Below are 16,153 nucleotides of genomic sequence, written 5' to 3'. Positions count from 1 at the left end.
AGTCTCTTGGTGATAGGTGAAAAATAAATGGATCAGGAATTTTGTGGCTTTTGAGCATTACATATTTTTGTGTGTGAGGGAAAGGATGAGAGAGGCATTTTATGTAATAGAAAACAATTCCGGGAGGGAGATTTATTGGAGTGTTTTGAGATAATGTCACAGTATTGAAGTAACAGTACCAACCTTTGGAAAAGAAGAGAACAGGGAGAGCTTTGGGACCTCAACAAAGAAGTTTGTGGTTCTTCTCAATAGTACATGTCCTCTAATATTCCTAAGCCATTCTAGTCTCTCTGGCTCTTAATTCAAGTTTTACTTCCCTGGTAGAGATAGTATTGACCCACCTTAGGTCAGATGCTTCTGTTACTGGGCCAGTCATCTATGGTGGGGAGGGAAAATCATGGAGCGCAGTTATGGCCATTGAAGGATTTGTTGTGAGCCAAGAAGCCATCTACATATAGGTGCTAAATAAATGTTATATCCCAGTTTCAAAGATGTTAAGATATGGGGAATTTTAGCATTTTAAAGACAAGTATCTTAGTTTGGGTTTCCCCAGGCACAGACCCTGAGAAAAGTGTTTGAGTACAAGAAATTTATTTGGAAGATAATCCCTGGAAATGCCAGTAGAGAAATGAGAAAGTATGACAACAAAGGCAAGGAGGCCAATAAAGAGTATTTCATCAAGCAAGTTACCTCTGTGAGCAAATAGAGCTTACTATCACTGAAAGGCTCTGGGAAATGATGTAGAACATTCACCAAGTCATGTGAGTTATCAGTTGAGCTATACTTCTGGGTAGCCTTCCTTCCCTAACACTTCTGTCCTGATTATATAAAGGGACAGCGGGTCTATACAGTCAGTGGGGGGGGGGGGGAAGGCAACAAATAAATGGCTTGGGCATAGAGATGTGATGCTTTTATTGGGAAGTAGTCCTGGGAGCAAGGAAATGGTAAATGGCTGAGTGAGGGGATATTGGTGCAACAAGAACAGCATCTGCCATATCGAGGAAATGTAGCAGTTTCACATATATTATTTTCTGATAAACTAATAGTGTTACAAGATTTGTAATCTCAAGAGGGATGAAGAATCAGTGTCTTTATGTAGGCTCCATGCCCAACATGGGGCTTGAACTCATGACCCTGAGATCAAGATCACATTGTCTACCAACTGAGCCAGCCAGATGCCCCAAGAATAAATGTCTTTAGACAAACTCTTTGAAATATTAAACTTTTAAAAAACAAAATTTACATACCTTTTCAACTTTTGATCACTGGGCTAATTAATGGTTTTAATATTTTGATAAATGAGGTCTCCTTTGAGGCCTTAAAGAATAATGTAGTGGCAAAGTACACGAATACGAGAAAACGTTGAAAGGTGTTAGTTTCCTGATCTAAAACTTGTTTTCACTAAACAAATTATATCTATTCTAAGAAGGCTATTTAAAGGTTAGGGTTTTTATGTTCCATTTATTTTATTTTTTTTAAAGATTGTATTTATTTATTTGTCAGAGAGAGAGAGAGCACAAGCAGGGGAACAGCAGGCAGAGGGAGAAGGAGGCTCCCTGCTGAGCAAGGAGCCTGACGAGCGACTGGATCCCAGGACCCTGGGATCATGACCTGAGGGGAAGGCAGATACTTAACCGACTGAGCCACCCAGACATCCCAATTATGTTCCTTTTTTATATTTTTTTTATTTGTCTTATATTCTAGGAGAGCTTTATTTTTTCATTCCTGAGAGGTAATTTCCAAAATACTATCAGATGATTAATACATGTAGCAGTTTGGAACTATGCTTGTAGTTACTAACTCTATACTGGCTGCTAGAGAGTCTAATTTGTTAGGGCCGAAAGTGGCAGAACTCAGGGACTCTTACAAGATAGTAATTACTGACTCTTCATTTCAGTTCATCTCAGGAGCAAAAGGGGGGGCTCTATAAGAAGTCCTACAGATATATAAAATATTATCCTTTGCCTGATTTTAGAATTACATTGAATATGGATAAATTCAAGGATACAAAAAGAAAGTATTTGGAAGAAAGCATCCTGAGGAAACAGGAAACAGGAGTCATTGAGCTTGTGGTCATTCTGAGCTCTACAAAGGAGTAAAAATTCAGTCAAGTGAGAATTGAGTAGAATACAATTTTGTTATGATATTTAGTTGAAACATTCACCAGGTTAGGAGAGCATAAAGCTACCTAAGCCATGTACATTGGTCATTTTCCTTTGAAGAGTTTACAGTAGATTTATTTAAAATGTCTTGTTCATTCTTAAGTGAATAGGCAGCACAGTTAAAAAACTTTTTCAGATTAACTATTGGTATTTAAGAAAATTCCTTTATAGCTTTTGCAAATTAGTTTATTCAACTAGGGGAAACAAACTAAATCATTAAATAGAAAGACTGTTTTAATTAATTAATTAATTAATTAATTAAGGGGGTGGGAGGCAGAGCAAGAGAGAAAATCTTACAACCCTGAGATCATGACCTGAGCCAAAATCAAGTGTTGGATGCTTAACCGTCTGAGCCACCCGGGCACCCCTATATTATTCTATTTTTAAGTAGGTTCCAAGCCCAACATGGGACTCCAGCTCACCACCCCGAAATCAAGAATTGCGTGTTCTACCAACTGAGCCAGAAAGACAGCATTTTTAAAAATATAGGGTGCCTGGGTGGCTCATTCGGGTAAGCTTTAGGCATCTGCCTTCAGCTCAGGTCATGATCCCAGGGTCCTGGAATTAAGGGATCCAGCCTGCCTAGGGCTCCCTACTCAGCAGGAAGTCTGCTTCTCCCCCTGTACCACTCCACACACACCACCCTCCCCCCCGCCCATGCTCTCTCGCTCTCACTTTCTCTCAAATAAATAAAAATAACATCTTTAAAAATAAATAAACAAATAATAATAATAAAAAAAAGTTTTCCCAAATTCTTTTGCATGGAATAAACACCTCCTTCCCTAAATAGCTTCAGTTCAGTGAGGAAGTACAGCAAAGCTTTGGATGATACAGAGAAAAACCTGGTTTTGTTTTGTTTTGCTTTTTCTCTTTATACACAGAATTTCTGCAGAACACAGGTCTAAATCGTAAGGATATGATGGCTTCTACATTCTTTCCATGTATAAAAATGCTGATATTCATATTTCTTTGACATAATTTTTATCCAAAGCTTGACCCAAAGCTGAAAATACTAAAATACTAGAAGTAGAGAAATTTTATTTATGGTATAGTTTTGGACATTTTATTTATTATTAAATGTGCAATGTATAATTTGTGATTTTTAAAGCAATTTGTTTTTTAAGGTATTAGGAATCTAACTCTGCTGAAGTTTATTGTGAAATTATGGTTGTAATGCAAAATAAGAATGCATATAAATATACTTCTGCATGCTTTTAAAAATCACTGTTAATAATGAAAGTGAAAGCTTGTGAGAACATATGGCATTGAAAGATGCATTTTAACATTAATTGTACAGTCACTAACTCTCTCTGTAAATCCCAGAAAAAAATCTCTTAATTAAGAAGTGCCAGAACTTGAAATTATTTCTTGGTGTACAGATCATCTACATTTTTTAAGCAGGACTCTAATTTTAGTTGTAATTACTGGCATTCCTTACCTAAGATTTAGACATGGGAATATCAACAATCCAGGAAGGGTAGAAACAAGAAAAAGGAAGGAGCTCCAAAGATAACAGCTCAAACATAGCACACCAAAAATGAGAACAATGTGTGTGCCAAGTGTATATATTTTGTTTTAAAAAAACGAAGACTGGGGTGCCTGGGTGGCTCCGTTGGTTAAGCCTCTGACTTCAACTCAGGTCACGATCCCAGGGTCCAGGGATCAAGCCCCACATCGGGCTCCCTGCTCAGCGGGAGTCTGCTTCTTTCTCTCCCTCTGCCTGGTGCTCCCCTTGCTTGTGCATGCATTCTCTCTTTCTCTCTCTATCAAATAAATAAATAAAATTAAAAAAAAAACAACCAAAAAACAAAGAACTAAGACACTAAATAATTCAGTAATTCATTGACATATTTGGTTATGAAGAGTATACATGGTTTCATTCATCTCACATATGACACACTCAGTATAATCAAGTTATTGGTACATCAACTTAAAATTTCTTTCAAACCAAAGACTAGTTTCCAAAGGAGGAAGGAGATTTTGTCAAATGCTGTCTTTCTGACTAACTCAGGTACATATTTTACTAACACTTTTCTTACATTTTTTTCTCTATGTTAAAATTGGTGACTTTTTTTATTTTTTAAAGCTATCCCACTCACTCCCTGTGAGGACAGCAAGTGTGAAGGTGATCAGGAACTTTATTTAGTAAGAATGGAGCTACTTGTTTTTGGTGATGTGTGCCGAAGGTGCATATGCTGTCTTAAGGTGTAAAATTAGAACCGTTAACTCATCTGGGATGGTTATTTTTAAGAAACTATCAAACATGTTTTGTGTGTTTTGTTTTGAGGGCTTCCCCATATTGCAGACCAATCCTATTTCTGGTGTTTCCCGTTTGTTTGGAGCCATGGTCATCATCACTGGAAATGGTCATTTGGCCCTCGGCATTAATGTCCATTTGTCAAAGCCAGTTGAGTGCCAACCTTTACATTGTAAATCTACCAGACCTCTGGGTAGGCTTTGATGAAATCCTAAAACCGTTGTCAAGTTTTCTCTGGATATCAGGACAATCCTTTGCTGGAGTAATTATTTTAAAAAAACTTCCAGTGAGGAATCTGAATGAAGTCATGCTCAGCTCAAACATGGTAAAACTAAATAGTTAGAGTAGATAGATTTGATAGATAGGAGATAACTAAATAGATAGGACGGTAGATGAATGGGTTGAGAAATTTGAAATTCTATTGTCAGGAGATAGATATGGAATATTCTCATATGTTCATATTTTGGGAAGATATTGATTTTCTACTTAGAAGTGAAGGTGGTAAAATATGGGTACAGCATCTGATAAATTAATAGCTAATAGGAGAAAGAAATTACTGTTCAGCAAACTTTATAAATAATACTCCATTGAATTAGGTAGTTCTGTTTTTCTCACTATTTTCTGTTTTCTTTGTTCACTGCAGATTTATAATTGTCGCATGCCTCTGATTGACCATTAACACCCTAAGAACACATTAATGAGACAACACATAGTATCTTCTGCACTATCATTGTATTTTAATGTCATTTCTTAGAGACAACTATTTATATACACACTTATATACAAATTCTTTCAATATTCATAAAATTATGGAAGGTAATTTGCAGATTAGCTTCTTCTATTTCCATATTATCTGGGTAAAGAAACAGGTCTGAGGTAGTTGAGGTTTTCTGTAGAAGGGACCAGCTTTGAGTGGAAAAGGAAAGATTCACTAGATCTCAGACACTGCCATCTTTGGGGTTAACGGATTTCCTCTGGGGATTACTGAAATCCATTTGTAGGAGATTGGCTTCAGAGAATGGAAGTTTTTTGTTTGCTTACTTTTTTTTTTTTTACCTTTCTCTTTATTTATTAGAGAAGATTTGAAAGATTAGAAAGGAGATTTGAAAATTTGAAAATTTTGGAATGAAACGTGCTTTGCGAGAAGGTCGAACCTCTTGACCCAAGATAATGGAAGGCCTTTGAGAATACGGAAAGGGAAGGAATTAGAGGATTCTTAAGAAAGACTCGCCTAAATTGGGTTAGGACTGTGAGTGGGCATCTCATGTGATGGGTGGACAGTGGGAGGGTAGTTTTTCATGGATGCTTTTCTATATGCCATAGAATTAAGACACATTGAATTTGTGTCATAATTATTAATTGTTGGAGTCAGGGTGTCAACTGTGATGGCAACACCCTGTCAACTTGACATGTTTCATTCTTTTATTCCCAGATTTGTTTAGGGTCTATCATTTCTGCCTAGTGTTTTCTTTTCCTCCATGTCCCCTCTTCTCCCTTCTATCACCCCTTACTTTCTCCATCATGTCTCTTATTCACCCCTCCCTCCTGCCCATGCATGAAAAGATGAGAGGGAAGTAGAGCAAATAGCTGTTTTTTGACGCATAGGTTACTTCCTAATAAGAGCTGAGTAAGGCAGGCGTTTATGTATTTAAATTATCTCATGACTTGTTTATTTAATTCCCACCATCTGTTCCTTCGCTTTCATGGATATTTGATTTCCCTTGCTAACAGGCATATCTGTCTATAATCTTTCCTCTGTAGAATCTTCCTCTGATGGCCTCCTATATACATATAATTGCAATATGTATGATCTTTCTTTTGTAGCTTTATTTTTTTCCTTCTCTTTCTTCCCTCTTGCCATTTATTCAAAACAATAACTCAAGGGGCACCTGGGTAGCGCAGTCGTTAAGCGTCTGCCTTCGGCTCAGGGCGTGATCCCGGCATTCTGGGATCGAGTCCCACTTCGGGCTCCTCCGCTGGGAGCCTGCTTCTTCCTCTCCCACTCCCCTGCTGTGTTCTCTCTCTCGCTGGCTGTCTCTCTGTCACATAAATAAATAAAATCTTTAAAAAAAAAACCAATAACTCAAGTGTAGATTACAGTATGCATTTTCTTACCTACATACTTATTCATCATTTGGCTATTACCTAAATCACTTCAATTTAGGGATTATCCTTTAACCTATGTGCAATATGTTCAAATAACCATATTTCTTCTAGAATAGGGGCATACAGCCATCCAAGAACTTGGGACTGCAAGTAGCAGAATCACTCAGGAAGCTAATGGAGATTGACTTGAAAGGAGCATGAGCAAACTGGTCTGTACTAGTTGGCCATGCTGGATCACTGTTCTAGTTTTATTTGTATGTTTTATAAAAATCATATTGTAGGCAATACCTAATAGCTTGTAAGTGTTTGATAAGTTTGAAGTTAGTACTAGTCCTTCAAGTTTCTAGGGAATATGGGAACATTTTGGTTGCTAAATGTGATTGTTTTTTGCCTCGTGTAAAGGAACTTCATAGTTATAAATAATAATGAGGGTAGAACTATATAACTTGTGGAATTTCAAAGATAACAAATTTGCTGAGGGGGTTTTTATCCTTATAAAATTTATGAGTATGTTAATATTCTAATGAAAAATTGCTGAGGAGTCAAATTCATAATTATAAATGACTTAATTTAATAAAAATGTTGATTCAAGTAATTATTTACTTAAAGCTTAAGTTTACTGGAAAGCCTCTAGCAAATTTTTTATTAACATCATATAATAAAGTAATTGTGATACTTTTAATTAAATTTGCAGAGTGGTGACAGTATACTAATATGATTTTTCTTTCCTCTGTACCTTTGAAAATTGTGGCTTATCTAATCCCCTCTTTCGAGATGTCAGAGAATCAATCATTTAGAAATATGAGATAATCATCCATCAAGGTTGGAGGTGAGAAACTTGGTTCATGCTTTCAAGGTGCTAGAGCAATTTGGGAAAGGAAAATTAAATATATTTCCAATGTTGAATCGTTTCTAGAGGCTGCATTCTCAAAGCATAAAGTTTACCTCTTGATTAGTAATTCTCTGGTGAGAAACAGAATAGTTAGCGACTTGGAAACATTAGACTGAAAATAGGAAGTCAATAGAAAATATTTTTAAGAGGGACCTGGGTGGCTCAGTCAGTTAAGGGTCTGCCATTGGTTCAGGTCATGATCCCAGGGTCCTGGGATTGAGCCCTGCCCCACGCTCAGGCTTCCTCTTCAGCAGGGAGTCTGCTTCTCCCTCTCCCTCTGCTTGCCACTCTCCCTGCTTCTACTGTCTCTCTCTGTCAAATAAATAAATAAAAATTTTAAAAAGGAAAATGTCTTTAAAACTCTTAAGCATCACATTTTCGTATTATCTTAATGGAGGTTTCCAATAATTGACACATTCACCATTTATAGAGTATTTCTGAACATCCCTTCCCTTTCACATGAGATTCTTACTCAGTCTGCAACTGAAGAATGAAATGGATTGGTCTCTACACTGCAACATCAGCACAGTTAGGAACTCTCCTTAAGCACAGCATCATGAAACCTACATACCAATGGATCAACCTTGTCAGTTTTCTGCAAACCGCTGTCGTGGAGTAAAGTTATACTGTATCAGAAATGGCAGGTTTTTAAAAAGCCTTTAAGACTAAGAAATCTGTGTTTAAACAAAATTGCATAAAGAAAGTGAACATGAAAACTAGGCTAAAGCTGAACTGCTCTGGTTAGATTTGGCCCTCCGGCTCTGAGTTCCACTCACTTATACACATGTAGGGAACTCGATAGAAGGTTCATGAAATAGTGATCTTCAGGACTGTTTACAAATTGGCTTGGGATTTTGCCATTATAAAACATGGACAGTTTTTCTCTTAGAAAATCATCCATGAAGAACCTCCCACTGCCCACCCTCATTTCTCTCACTGCTAACCTATTTTATTTAATGATAGCATGATGTTGAGTAAAACAGATGATACCCTAGGTAATTTATTTTTTCCCAATTTATAGTTTATTTTAAAAATATATCTAAAATTCTCTTCTTTGAGCATAACACAATTAATTCCTCACAAGACTATTACAAAGATTATATAGAATCATTGTGGAGTGAATGCTTTATAATATTCTTAAGAGGAGAGTATTTTTTTTTGTGATATTAACTGCATAGTTGAGCTTAGAACCTAAGCCCTTTCCTCTAGAGCATGCTGCTGAGAATTCCACCACTTTATTTAACAGTGGGTGGGCATGGGATATGTGGCCAGACCAAGTTCAGCTTTGAGAGTAAATGCAGCAGTCTCTGGAAGTCCTTAGGTAGTCACCATCTTTTTTTTTTTTTTTTTTTTTAAGTAAGCTCCATGCCCAGTTGGACCCCAGTGTGGGGCTTGAACTTAGCACCCTGAGATCAATACCTGAGCTGAGATCGAGAGTCAGATGCTTAAGTGATTGAGCCACCCAGGCACCCCAAGTGGTCCCCATCTCGAGTATTGGAAACAAATAGTAGTTTTTGTCTATTTATTTATGTTCTTGCATATTTTACATTTGGCTGGAAGGCTTATAACACAAAAATTCACATACGATTTTATTTTTGTTAATTATATTGTAATGACATGCCTGGGTTTTAAATTTAAAATCTGAAGCCAAGGACCAATTTTGAAAAACTTACTTTAAAAACACTATTTGGGCTTCTGCATTTCTGCATAGACAGCTTCTCAGTGGTTACTGTTTTACTTACCTTTCCGTTTTCACTCAGAGAGCTGTGTTGCTGGACTAGGTTGGTTGATGCTTCTTACTCATTTCAGGAATCTTACTCATTTCAGATATATCACAAAAGCTGCAGGGAAAGATTTTACAGTTGTAGAAAACCACAGTGAACTTACCTATAGTTCTTAAACGTAGCTCTTAATAGTTGAAGACATTAAGGTACATCCATGTGATAGAATACCATTCATAAATGAAACATGATTTTACAAATTAAACTTTATCAATAGGAAAAGATAATCTTGTTGAATTGCCAATTCAAAAACATTATTTTCTTTAAAATTCTTTTTCTCTCTATGTATCTATTTCATTTTTCTCTGTTTCAAATGAAAAAATGATTGGTAGGACAGTTTGTTTCTTTCTTGTTACTTTGTTTCTTTGTGTTAAACTTGTTCACAGAGCAACATCAGTGACATTTGGATTAGGACCAGGCTAGGCTGCCCTTGCATATTTTGTGAGTGTTTGCTACTCTCACTGGCCTCTACATTTCTTCTTCACTTATGAAAGGGATCGTGCTTCAGAGATTAATCAGTATTAACAGCTGTATGACAGGTTATTTACTTGCCTGACACTTTTACTAATTCTTAGGCCTGATAATAGCTTTTCTCCCTCATGACACAGAACAGTTTTTAAATGATTGACACTAAATGTTATTATAGTGCTACTGGACTCAGAATTAATTTTAGTCAAATGTTGAAGCAAGGGCTTTAATTATGAATCAAGAGCATTGTTTACATATTGAACCATATTTTTTGTAATACAACAAACTAATAATTTAAATTTTAGTGTATAGCCTATTATGTTCAGTTATATATCCCTCACAGCAAGAGGTAACTTGTTTATTGTATTTCTAAAAGCAGTTCAGAGGAATGTTAGTATAAATATTTAAGAACATCAAATAACTCCAAATGTAATACAAATAGAAACTATAAGAACTTTTTAGATCTTACCATTCTCATTTCCCCCTTCTCTTTTGTTTCATAATAATCGCCGGAACAGGTATTGTCCATACTTAAGAAATGTAGTCTACAATTTTGAGTTTATTCTCATTTTTGACATGTATTGAAACCCATGTACATATATATGTCTCATGTTTCCTGTCACCAATATACATTTTTTTTAGAAATTTCTTTCAAACATGGTGCTATAATTCTTTATCATTTTATTTTCTTCAGATTTTACAAAAAGTATGTATTCTTTTCTTTTATTATTTTATGTAGAAGTCAGTTTCCTCTGTCTTCTATATAAAATAATCACACTAGAATTAATGAAGATTAGAATAATGTAATTTTACCTTGCGTAAGTAATAATAAGTAATGCCATTTGTAAAAAATACACTATAGGAAAGCCTAGAGTCTCTTAGAGTCCTAAAAATATTAAGAGGAAGTAATAGAGGTTTTCATTTATTTCAATTTAACATATTTCTTCAAATCTAAAGCTCCCTTTTTCCTTATATTTAGCACATGATGCCCTATCATTAGATAAATTTAAACAGATTTTTAGTATAGAAAAGTATAAATGTCAGAATCAGTTTATTGTATTTTAAAATGATTTCTCTGTGGAAATCAAGCCATGGAATTCAATATTAAAGTATTAATATTCAGTATTAATATTCAGTTTTTTAATCAGTAGGAATATAACAGGCAACATGTGAAATATTTTCAAAGTTAACAAAAGCAAATTTGATTAAGCCAGATCTAGAGACTGTTTACTTTGGATAATCATATTTTAACCAGAAAAACTCCAGCCAAAACTCAATGTCTTTTGAAGTACATACAAGAAAATTGATTTCTATTTATAATGTTTTGCCTTAAAATGAGCCTATAATCAGCTTAAAGTGAGTCTATTTTCTGCGGAGTTTTTCTGTAGTAGCTCAACTTGGGAATATTTTTATGTTAGCTGAACTAGAAGACTAGATTAAACATTTGGATTATTTGCTTGGGATTCAATGCTGTGCCAAGAAGACAAACCACATTTGGGATGTTTAGAGAGTGCCAATTAAATACGGAAAGGGGTGAACAATAGGCAAAGGATTAAATGAGCCCTGCAGGTGAGTTAATTGGAAACAAAGTTGAAGTCAAGGTTTATCATAAGCCTCACATGTCAAAGTTAAGGTACAATAGACTCTTACTGCAGTGTATTCAATTCAGTGCTCTATTCAAAATGGCAAGAGGAACAGAAGTAGCCTCTGCCTGCTGTTTGGGTGCTAAAAAAATTGTTCTTGTCTTTTCTTTTCTTTTCTCTTTTCTTTTCTTTTCTTTTCGTTCTGTTCCTTTTTAAAAATCTCTTTCTTTCTTTCTCTGTGATTTAAATAAATCCTCAGTTGGTGACAGTTTCTTTTTTCTCCTCTGGTTGGGAGGTATTATAGAACTTGACAAATGCAGTATTTCGAATGCTTTTAATCATGATGTTCATTTACATGGCATAAAACATCATAAGGAGAAAATAAAATATAAAGACAGAATCAAGTTTTGCCTGAATTATAAGCATATAGTAAGTAATGTGCATGAGAATGAAAATATCTGAACAATGGTAAATATGTTATCTTCTCTCCTTTGTTTAGTGCTGAGTTGCATCATCTGTTTCTGTGAGCCTCCAGTGCCTACCACACTTGCACAAAGTGAGGTTTTAATACATGCTTATTTAATTAAGGTAATTAATGATGTTCACTTGGAACTTTTTAAAAATGAATTCTAAGTGGTACAACTTCAGTGAAGCACTGAGTGAATTTCAACGGAATTGTTGTTTGCAGTCAGAGGGAGACACATGGAGATAGAGAGAGACAGAGACACAGACACAGAGACAACAAAGAGAACTGAGAAAAACACCAGGGGCAGGGGCAAGGGAAAGGGCAAAGAGTAAGAGGGAGAGAGAAGAAGGGTAGGAATAAGAAGAGGAGAAACTAAGATTTCATGTGCACAGATAATATGCCTAGGCTTTCCTTGTTCTTTTCTCTACTGATTTTAAGATTGCTTCAGGAAAATAATAAACTCTCTGTTCATAAAACTATAAAAACCATACTAAATATATTTTCATTTCTTTGTATTAAATGAATTGCTGGATCTTTTGTAGCAATTATTGAGAAATACTGTGCTTTTCCCCATAAAACTTAAAAAAATCATGGGTTAGAGTTTATGCACATTTTCTATGTACTGCAACCATATTAAATAGTGCCTGATGTACTTAAGCCTTTCCCTGAGAGCAATCTTCAGTCCTTGAGTAATACGCCTCAGCTTCATCATCTCAAATGTACTTTTGAGCTTTCAAATTCTATTCCATGAGACCATGACAGTGTTAAACCTGACATGATTTTTAGAAAATAACTTTTCCTCTTTCGAGGATAGTTGTCAAATACTTCATCTATGGCTGACTAATTTACCACTTCACTCATCTTATTAGCTAATTAAGCTACATTTCTTAAGCATATCATCTTCATAGTACTGGTAATCATTAAAAATGATTTTTAAAAGGTATACATATAAGATATATGAAATTAAATAAATAAAATAAAAAACCAAATACACACACATTGATATAGGCATAATCTTTCAAATGAAAACCTTTCGATTAGTTGAGGCAAATTAATTAATTGGGACAAACATTTTCCCACATATTGAATTATATTTACCAATCTCATAGACAGTAAGCTAAATGGATACTCTAGAGTACAAGTAAAATCAGGGAACACTTAGCGAGAGGATAGACTTTATTTCAGGAAATTACTTTGTTCAAAAGTATGGCTTTAGATCTGGAAAATTGGAGCCTGAGTGTATAATTTGGGAGAACACAGGAAGGGGGAGTGGAAGGGAAGTGGAGACTGCCAAACTGTTCTAGGTAAGGGATTATCAGGAGATAATTGGGAGGTTGGGAAATAATAGGGAGGTTGGGACATAAGGAAGTAAAGTACAGGAGAGTAAAGAGAAGGAATTGGACTAACAAGAACAAGACTCCATCTTTCAAGGGGAGCAAAGGAAATACTGCAGGCAGGTTGTTTTGCTTCTCTGAATCTTCAGTCTTCTAAAAATGGAATTAATAATACCTAATCACTAAGAAGTATTTTGAATATTAAAAGAGATGTTCATAAAACATCTAGAATAGTACTTGACACACAATCACTGCCTGTCATGTATTAGGCCCTCCGAAATGCATGTTAATAACAACGAAACAAGCCTTATGTTTACAAAATTAGTAATCCAAAAACCCCATAATGAAAACAAAATTATACTTTATTTTCAATTGTTATCATAAACACATAGACTCTTAGAAGCTCCTACTTCAGCCAACCTTAAACTCAATGAAAGCCTACTTTTCTTTTACATTATTAAGAATAACCAATCCCCACAATAAGACATTTTGGACAAGAGATATGACACGCAGACTTTATATACAGTAATCGTGCTCCAGGACATGGTCCCAATATCCTACATTGTCTTGAATACTTAATACAAATCTGACCTATGTAGTTTGGGGCCCGTATTATTTTGTGAGTTGAAAGATTCTACATAAGGTGACATGGTAGACAAACAGGACAGTAGGGTTGAAATGAGAAGATGATCTGAAGGCAGACCTCTCTTCAGCAGAAGTAGAAGTCAAAATTGAAAGAATAAATTTTAAAAAACCACATTATTAACATTTGGTATGTAACTAGTTACTTATCTTCTTGGTCATAACCTCTTCTGTTATAACACTTAGAACTCTAACCTGGATCTTGATGCAAATAGATTATCTCTATATCTCTAGCTTTCACTCTTTGTAGTCCTTCTCAACCACAGCATACTCCTGTGACATGAAAGGACAACTAGTTGCAGGTTTATGCAATAAACTTGTGCAGTAATAGTTCTCTGCAGTCTGGATAATCTTGCTAAAGCCCTTGTAAAAGGAATACCAAAATAGATAATCTGAATTTTGCTGGTTAGATTGTAGTATCCTTAGTTCAGGTTCCATTCTTGTATCATTCTTTATAGTAGAACATCTTTCTCTCTCCTGTCCCATCCTGCTCCCTCTGCCCAAACAAAACACCTAGTTCTCATCTTCCCTTTCTGTTTATTCTCTCACTTAACTTATCAAATCGTTAGCATAAATTCACTAGTTTCTAATTTCTAATCCTGGCATTATTTCATGATTAATAATCTTTCTCCATCTGAACAAGAATGAAAATTACTTACTGAAATTTTGGAAAGCTTCATGTAGTCATACCTGACCCATATAGACAACTCTTCAGCTCACTGAGATTTGGACATTACTTAAACTTTATTGCATAAACCTACAACTAGTTGTCCTTCAATTTATAAATCTCCACATTATGAAGAGTCTAGATAATCTCCACTGAGAATCTCAGTATACAAGCCTATTTTATTTATACCTTGGGAACAAAACAGGGCAGGTAATCCAATATAAGGGAACCAAAGATATAATCAGAGCAATGTGTCTAAATCAAAACCCCCGGAATGTACCAAGAATTAAATCAGCCAGTAATTCCAAAAACCAAGAATAAGAATAAATGTGGGAGGGGCGCCTGGGTGGCACAGTGGTTAAGCATCTGCCTTCGGCTCAGGGTGTGATCCCAGCATTCTGGGATCGAGCCCCACATCAGGCTCCTCCGCTATGAGCCTGCTTCTTCCTCTCCCACTCCCCCTGCTTGTGTTCCCTCTCTCGCTGGCTGTCTCTGTCTCTGTCGAATAAATAAATAAAATCTTAAAAAAAAAAAAAAAGATTAAATGTGGGAGACACACATCCCATAATTATGAGATGTCTCTGCCTCTTGGCCAGTGACCATCTGCAGAGGCTGTGTGTGAGAAAAGAGCTCTGACTCCTGGCCTGGTCAGCTGCAAAGAGGTTTAAATAAGGGCCAGAACCCATAACACACTATCCAAAATGTCTAAGTTCAAATTAAAAATAGTCATATCACAAATCAGGAAAATCTTAATTTGAATGAGAAAGACAATGAACAGATGTCAACACAAAATTGATACAAATATTGAGAAATAACAATTTAAAAGTAATTATCATTAAAATACTTTAATAAGCCATTATAAACTCTTGAAAATTTAAAAAGGTAGGAAGTCTCAGCAGAGAAACAGAATATAGAGAAAACCTAAATGGAAATTTTAGAACTGAAAAATATATAATAAAATGAAAACTCATTGGAAGGACTCAGTAGCAGAATTGGGTTGAGAGAAGAAAGACTCAGTAAAGTTGAAGATAGATCAACTTTAGAAACTATCAATTAATAGAAATTATCCTATCTGAAAAGGAAACTTAAAATGAACAGAGGTTAGGGACCGGTGGACAATAGCAAAAGATTGAACATTCATGTCATTGGAGTCCCAGAAGGAGAACAGAAAAAAAGGGGGGAGAAAAAATAATTGGAAGACATAATGGCAGAAAATTTCCCAAATATAGCAAAACACATAAATCTACATACAAATTTAAGGAGCTGAGCAAATACCAACAAAATAAACTAAGGAAATACACACCCAGACACATAATCAAATGTCTCAAAACTAAGGAGAAATAAATAATCTTATAAGCAATCAGAGAGAAATAAAACATTACCTATAAGGAAACATAATCTAAGTGACAGCAGATTTCTCTCCAGAAACCATGAAACCAGATGAAGCAGCACAAAAATTTTCTATTACTGAAAGGAAAAGTTACCCACAATTTTTTATAGTATAAAAATATCCTTCAGAAACAATGGCATTCTCCGTTGAAGAGAATTAGTCACTAACAGTCCTGCTATAAAAGAGGAAATATTACTACAACCCTGAAGACATTAGAAGGATAATAAGGGAATACTGCAAATAGCTCTGCACACATAAATTTGACAGCTTAGACACAATGGACCAATTCCTTGGAAATAATAAAACAAACTACCAAAAGAATGGTTAAAGAAAGTTATTCAGCAAGAAAAAAATGAGAAAAGAAAGAAACTTGAAATACCAGAACTAGAGAAATAACAATGATAT

The sequence above is a fragment of the Ursus maritimus genome, unplaced genomic scaffold (assembly GCF_017311325.1).
Source record: "Ursus maritimus isolate PB19 unplaced genomic scaffold, ASM1731132v1 scaffold_3, whole genome shotgun sequence".
NCBI classification, from domain to species: domain Eukaryota; kingdom Metazoa; phylum Chordata; class Mammalia; order Carnivora; family Ursidae; genus Ursus; species Ursus maritimus.
This window is presented reverse-complemented; position numbering follows the sequence as displayed.